Source organism: Ascaphus truei, chromosome 17, assembly GCF_040206685.1.
Source record: "Ascaphus truei isolate aAscTru1 chromosome 17, aAscTru1.hap1, whole genome shotgun sequence".
NCBI lineage: Eukaryota > Metazoa > Chordata > Amphibia > Anura > Ascaphidae > Ascaphus > Ascaphus truei.
Window position 1 is genome coordinate 37537090 of NC_134499.1, and position 8621 is coordinate 37545710.

The following is an 8621-nucleotide window of genomic DNA, read 5'->3' on the forward strand; positions in this document are numbered from 1 at the left end:
TCTTATTGCATTGGGTCCTGTGAAAGGGTTATCCGGCGCTGTCAGGATCCCTCACAGGTGGAGGTGCTGTCACCAGACGGATCAGGTACACCCGAGCTCCCAGCAGCGGAGGGAGGTTCAGGCCTCCTGTGAGCCACAGGTAAAGCACCACACAGTAGCAGTCACCTTTCCCATAGGGTGGGGGAAAGAGCGCTACACATGTCAGAAGTTTTAGAAATCTCCCTCAGCGGCATCACAAATCTTCCTCAATTGAGCTTTCACGTCTTGTGGTTGTTCATTACAGCACCATAATAATTCATAGTTCACAGACTCTATAGAGAGATTACAAGTGAATCCACGAAGCGCAGTTTTTTGCCAAGGTGAATCAAGTTTTGGTACAAAATCACTAACCCTACGCAAGGCACCAAGCAATAAATTAATGGGAACATCCAGAAATAAATAAAATATTATTGAATGTTATCAATAATGAGACAGGTCTAGGACAGAACTGCATCAGGGTTGTGTCACGCTGTGCCCACCACAAACTAGACGAGACCCTCGGTACTGAGGTGGGAATAGAGAAAACACCACCGACAGGCACGGGGATCCGGTCTGGAGTGTGCGTAGTTCAATTCGCCGGGTCAGGAGCAGAGAGAGTAGAGTCGTCGTAATACTTGCCAAGGTGAGGGTAGGAGAAGTCCGGAACGTTGGAGGTACTAGTCACTGGGGTCGGTGCAGGAGAAGGTAGAATGGTCGAGGTCCGAAAGCCGAGTTCAGGTTAGGAGAGTTGCGGAGGGTCGAGGATAGCCAAGGTCGGGGTTCCAGAGAAGCGGTGGTCCAAAAGCAAGCCAAGGTCGGTACACGGGAGATCAAGCAAGACAAGGTAGGATATCAAGGAGACAAGAGAGGTAAGCACAGGACAGGAAGCTTATGCTCAGCCGATGTGCCAGTGGCACTGCTGAGCCTAAATAGGTGAGACGGTCCAATCCGAGGAGGCGGGACCGAGGAGTGTCAGTGCGGAGCCTGTCATAGGCTAAGGTAAGGAAGCCAGGTGGGGAAGCTGAAGGCAATCAGTGCCTGTTGCCACAGAGCTCGGGTGTGTGGCGCGCGCGTCACACGCGTGTGCCGCGCACAGAGAGTGTGCGCCGTGATCCGGAGGCGGGAACTCCCGCTGCCACCCTAGTCCGCGTGCACTCGCGTGACGACGCCGTCAGGCGCGAGGAGGAGCCGTGGCAAAGCGGGAGTGCGCGTGAGACCACGCGAGTCCAGGAACCTCTCAGCGCCCGTCGGAGCAGGTAGGGGAACAGTGCGCCTGCGCGTGGCGGTGCACGGCACCTGGCTCCTGACAGTTTGTCAATCTACATATAATATATAAAGGGGGAACAAACTTTGCAGCTTGAATGCTTTGATAATATTTTTTCATATGCTGTGTTGAGTTATGTTATATACATGTAACAGTAAGTGCTATTAATGGGGTTACCTTTTCACCAGGGCTGGCTGGCAATCCCAACCACGTGGGCAACCCTCACCCACTCCGCCCCCCACATGCACCCCCCCCTCCACACACACCACATAAACACACACACACCGCCTTCCGCATACACACACCCTATCACCCCACACACTCCACACACACACCCTCCCCCACACAAATACACACCCTGCCCCCCACACACACACACCGCTCCCCACACACACACCCTCCCCCCCCCACACACACACCCTCCCCCACACAAACACCCCCTCCCCCCCACACACACACACACACCGCTCCCCACACACACCCTCCCCCCCACACACCGCCTTCCGCATACACAGCCCCACACACACCCTATCACCCAACACACTCCACACACACACCCTCCCCCACACAAACACACCCCCTCTCCCCCGCACACACACACCCTCCCCCACACACACACACACACCCTCCCCCACACAAACAACCCCTCCCCCCCCCACACACACACCGCTCCCCACACACACCCTCTACCCCACACACTTCACACAAACACACACCCTCCCCCACACACACACACCCCCACACACACACTGCTCCACGCACACCACCCCAGACACACACACCTTCACACACACCAGACACAAAAGCGAGAGGGGATTCAAGAGAATGAGAAACGTGAAGGAACACAATTGAATGAGAGGGGATAAGAGGGGACCCGAGAGAAAGAAAAGTGGCCCCTCTCAGGGGCCCAGAGAGGGTGAGAGGGGACCCGAGAGAGAGAGAAGGGGCAACCGGGGTGAGAGGGCACCTGAGAGAGAGATGGGGCAAGAGGGGCATGAGGGGCCAAGAGGGGCAAGAGTGCATGAGGGGCCAAGAGGGGCAAGAGAGGGCACACACATACACACACATATTTATGTATATATATATATGTACACACAACCGACAAACTTTATTCACCCCCACACACAAACAAGCTCCCAACCCCCCATACACACACAACCACCCCACACACATCCCCCCCCACACACACACATCCCCCCCACACATATATATATCACCCACCACACACACACACACACACACACACACACACACACATATATATATATATATATATATATATATATATGTACACACAACCGACACACTCCATACACCCCCACAGACAAACAAGCTCCCAACCCCCCCCCCCCCCCCATACACACACACACACACACACACACACACACACACAATTATGTGTATAAGAAGCAGGGGGAGCTGCTTGTTTTTCTTGCAAAGCTGCCTGAGCAAGGTCGGCGCTTTTGCTTTCTTGATTCTCTCTCTCCCTCTGACTCCTCTGTGACATGCTTTTTGCATTGGTATAGAGGATTTTTCCCATTAATCATATATGTCTGTGTTCTGAACTGTGGGATTCTCTTCTGTTTGTTTTCCAGGGTTTTGACCTTTAGAAGTTGTCAGGTACGGCACACCTGGGAGCACGCAACCTGCATACAGGACAAGGGTTAATACACAGCTCTCTAGCTGGCCCACTTTTCATCTTCTGCAAATGTCCCTCAAATGAACAATATCTACCCTCAATCTGTCCCAATATATCATTTGTCACAGACAGCACACAAGTGAGCATGTGACTTAGATATGCAACCAGGGTTAATATATTAGTTACATAGTTACATAGTAGATGAGGTTGAAAAAAGACGTACGTCCATCAAGTTCAACCTATGCTAAATTTAGACAACAGATACTTTATCCTATATCTATACTTCCGTATTGATCCAGAGGAAGGCAAACAAAAAACCCCAGTGACATATCATCCAATGATATCTCATAAGGGGAAAAATAAATTCCTTCCTGACTCCAAGAATTGGCAATCGGATTAATCCCTGGATCAACATCCTTCCCATGTTTACTTATTTGGTATATCCCTGTATACCTTTCCCATCTAAAAAGATGTTCAACCTTTTTTTGAATAAATCTATTGTATCTGCCATCACAGTCTCCATGGGTAATGAATTCCACATTTTAACTGCCCTTACTGTAAAGACCCCTTTCCTTTGTTGCTGGTGAAATCTCCTTTTCTCCAACCTTAAGGGATGGCCCCAAGTCCTTTGTACTGCCCGTGGGATGAACAGTTCTTTTGAAAGCTCCTTGTACTGTCCTCGAATATATATTTGTATATAGTTATCATATCACCTTTAAGACGACTCTTTTCTAATGTAAATAAATCTAATTTAGCTCATAAGATAGATTGTCCATCCCCTTTATTAATTTGGTGGCTCTTCTCTGCACTCTCTCTAGTTCCATAATGTCTTTTCTTAGGATTGGTGCCCAAAATTGTACTCCATATTCAAGCTGTGGTCTACACGGATACTCTAGCCAACTCACCTTTGTCCTGTGCAAGGTACTTTCAATGAGTTCATATTACCTAGATTGCAATCATATCAATCCACTTCCACCATCCAAGAAATATGCAAACATATGTAATTATATATATCAGCCAGTGTCTGAGGTCCCTGTTTATTAAAGAAAAACTATGCACTTAACACACAAAAATCTGTAGTAGCAAAATGAGTCTGACAATGTTCTTTACTCTCTACACAGCGTGCAACCAGTTAAATTAGAGCCCAAAGCATCACATATTAAGGTTTGGCTTTAACATAAAAAGACAGTGCTTAGATTACATAAAAAGATTATTACAAGAACATACAGTTACAATAAATGCAGAACAGGATAAAACAAACAGAAATCCTTATACAGAATGTTACCATACGTCAGGTCCTGCCCCGGAGAGGTCACGCGAATAGAAGAGAATTCATGTATTCTCATCCCAAACACACCTCTGTTGAATTATATATTATATTATAGTATATTATGGTTTAGCCTATCCCATAGCCTCTCTTGCATTCCCAGTAAAATCAACCCCACACTGATGAGACCCATCAAGGTCGAAACAGCTGTCTGTGGGTGGTTTTCTGGGTATGCACCTTAACCCTGGCTGTGCTCAAAGCTGTGACCATGCAGCAAGCTTTAGCCTATAGGGAACCATGTTAAAAATGGTTATTGAGGCAAAAAGTGACACTGTGTGCTCATTTGCATGTCATTTCCCAGAATCCCTTGCTGCAGTGGAAGTGCTGTATGCTGGGTAATAATGGGGAAAGGCGGGGTTACAGACCTGCCTAAGACATGCAGATGAGCATACAGTTATATTTGCATATATATATATATATATGGATATATATATGTATATATATATATATATATATATAAATATATATATATATATATATATATATACACACACATATATATATCATCATCACACGTTTTTGTACACTGCTGTGGATGCCGAATTTTCAACTTAAATTTATTCCCATTTTTTCACTTATTCACTGATTGTAATCACTAAGCGTAGAGCGCCACCCTGGGGTTTTTCTGCTTCACTTAATGGCTGCCTTTCCGTTTCAATCAATCCTTCAGTCAGTGTCACTCAGCAGCTACAATGTATTCTTATATTACTAATGTAACCTTATCTATTGTTACAGTTTGCAGCTCAAACTGCTGGCAATGTTGGCAGCAAATTTTCACAAAACAGGGAAAGTGTTGCAAAGATTTTGCACTGCTGGGGAAGTGTTATAACCTCCTATAGAAATTAAAGGAAGCTCAGTATATTAAAACTCATTACAATTGGCATTACAAGTTAAATTAAAATAAATAACTGGGTTGGTATTATCTAACACTACAGAACTGATTTATTTAAAAAAAAAAATACACATGTAGGATATTGCTTTAATTGCTTTTTAAAGAGTTTATTGAATAAGCCCCAATGTTAGCATTGTAGATAAATCAAATTCTTGCAGCAGGTGGCAGCAGAGCTCACTGTTGCTAAAATAGATCCTGTCAGTTCATGGGAAATAATTAGCTAGAAGGCCATGAATTAAAGACCCTTGTGATGACAACATGTATTTTTATTGTAGTTCCCGTGTCAACTCTTGTATGAAAACACATATTATATTGTGTGCAACAGAGATAATAACATTGGTATATTGAACATGAGAATTGCAATGCAAGAACAGTAAATAAAAATGCCACTTCTGCGTATGCACATGTCTCAGACAGGTCTGCAACCCTGCAGTAGGGATTCTGGGTAATAACATGCAAATGAGCACCCTGTGTCAGTCTTTACTTCTTATCAATTGTAACATGTACCCTACAAGCTTATGCCTGTGGCATTACACAGCTTTTCAGTACAGCCTGGGTTGAAGAATACAAAGCCAGCAACGCAGGAACACTAATAATAATAAAAACTAAAAAAGTTTCATTGTTACTGAATGGTCGAAAAAATCTAACACCAATTACAGAGGTTTTAGGAAGAGAAAATATAGAAGAATAGTATTAATTAGGTTCTTTCAAATAGGATTAAGAAATATACATTTATACATAAACACTTGCTTTATTCTCCTGGGGAGAATCATTAGACATTTTGTGGGTGTCATTTTAAGGTGGGGGAGATCACACTGTTACACGCATTGTGTAGCTGTGAGCTACTTGGTATAATGAGCATGTTTTAACGCTATACATTTACCTAAACAGACTCTATTCACTAAAGATCTTTAACTCCGTAGCTATATGGTGAAAGCCAATGGTATAGTGCTTTAATTAACAGCCTCACAGAGATGCAGTAGCTCTCCTTAACGTAATAGCATTGTGGTATTGTAAAAAGGCAATACCAAAATTAAATCAATAAACCGTGTGCATCGCAGAAAGAGCACTAAAGATGCACAAGTTAAATACTAACTCACCACTGGTGGTCAAAGGTGTAAACCACAAATGTTTTACTCGTTTTTATTTATTTTATTTATAGAACGTTTTACCATTGAGAGTTACCTCTCGTATTCACGTACGTCCTGGGCACGGAGTTATGATGACAGATACATAGTTACATTAAATAGAAGTCCAGCTCATTGGATACACTTTGGTAGTTATTGAACCAATGTTTTGATCAGTAATATTTTTATTAGAACTGACATCTATTGCAACTCATTTTTTAACATTTTACCAATCTACGTAGGATTTCCACACATTCGGCGTCTCTGTGTTTCTGTGTTTTCCACAGTTATGATTGTGAATATTGTTTTAAGAACCCGAGAAACGTATTTGGAGATTATGGAGATGTAAAAGTCATCCCTTAACCCTTCGCTGTGTCACAGAAACTAAGACAATTAGGTTATGGTGGGTAAAAAAAAAAAAAAAAGTAACAAAAGCGCCTCCACTTTACAGATTACAGCAAAGATAAAATACCCGGGAGTGTGTGACTGTCCCCTAACTTGCTACATTCACATCATGGTCGCGTCTCACAGAGGTTAGTTAAGCCGTAGACAAGGATTTAGGGTAGTGGCATACAAACACGCACTCCCCAGAGGGTGTATCTCTTTTAGCTTCCCTGTCTGCGGCCCTACCCGGCTTGTACAGTTTTGTATGGCTTTACTGTATTAAAACGCTGCTAAGAGACATAGCGGCAGATTCACTAAGCGCTGGTACGGATAACACACCCGATCCGGCGTTATCTGCGTGGATGGGAGTTAACACGGTTGAGGAGAGCTATCGTGCATCGGCAAATGTACTATTCGCTACTCCACTAGAACAGGGGTGAGCAAACTTTCCAGTCTGCGCCCCCCTGCCTGCTCTCCCCCCCCCCACCTGCTCGCACTCCCCCCCCTGCTCGCACTCCCCCCACACCCCATCTTTTACCTGGTGTCCGACGTCTTCTGACATCACGACGCCATGGTGACGTGTCGCTGAATGCCGCCGGAAACCAGGTAAGGGAAGTTACAGAGGCCTCGCGTGGTCCCCCGGCATTTAATTTAAATGCCTTGGGGAAGCGCGCAGGGCCTCTGTAACCACCGCAACCCCGCCCTCCCCCCCAGAAAATCTCACGCACCCCCAGTTTGCACACCCCTGCATTTGTACATCGTTGGATGCCACTTTGCAGTCAAAAATAACGTTTCCCAGCCAGCCTCCTTCTGTTAAAGAATTTATCTTTCATTTAGAGAATGCTCCCATCCTGTTATTTGTTGATACCCTTGATGTATTTAAAAAATGTCCATCATACGCTATCTCCTTACTGCCATGATGTTCACCTATGTATCATACGGTTCATTTCACATTCACTCACCTGCAGTTTTCGTACAATAAGTTTCTTTACAACAACAACAAAAAACTACAATAGATGAATAGAAAAAGAAGAACATTTTAGCTTCCAAGCTTTCTCATGTTAGTTAAAAAGAATGCTTTAGGCCGTATATGGAAGTGAAACTCTGCTTTTTCTCAAATCTTCTGATGGAAGATATTGTAACACATCTCCAGCGGTATAAACACAGGAAATAGTAATGTGGGCAGCTTTTTACGAAGTTCCAAGGTATGGGATCCACAAAGCATATGCTCAGATCATGGTTACAAAAGGTTAATTAAAATAGTTACATATATCCAGACTTGCTTAATGCCCCTGGCTGATAAATGGACGTTTGAGTCAGTACCACGCTGCTGTCTATCAGATGTAAAGAACGGGTGCAAGATTAGTGAGATCTTGAATGCAGCAAATCCATATTTTATGCAGAGATTAGAGGAGGAAAGCTATTTCCGCTCTCAGTAGAATTTGTGAGAACTGGAACAGAGAAGGCTGATGCTGACATTCAAATGACAGATTTCACAGGGAAAAGATGATCTTTGCATAATGATGCATTTCTTTGGCGAAGGTTTCTTGCAAAAATTTCTACAGCTGATGACATTAAATATGTGCAAAACCGCTCCTAAAGATGTACTTTTGAATACAGACATAGCCATCGTTATTGCTATGGCAGGCGCGTTGCAACAGAATACACACAACGCTCTAACGGGAGCAGACATCATTTAAAAGGATACGTTGCGTGCAAAAAAGGTGTCGGGGCTATCGCACTATTGTACCCGCCGTCTGCTACATCTGTACACGAAATAAGTTCACGTATTTCTATATTTTTTATTTAACGTAGATGGACATTTCCGAGGGGGTGTATGCACTGCTCAAAACACACAAACAGGAGACGATAAATGAACTTCTGCACGTCCCATATTGCAGATTTAATGCAGATAATTTAACCGGGCAGCATTTTTAAAACACGACTGGTTGTCTGGTTCCCTAACGACA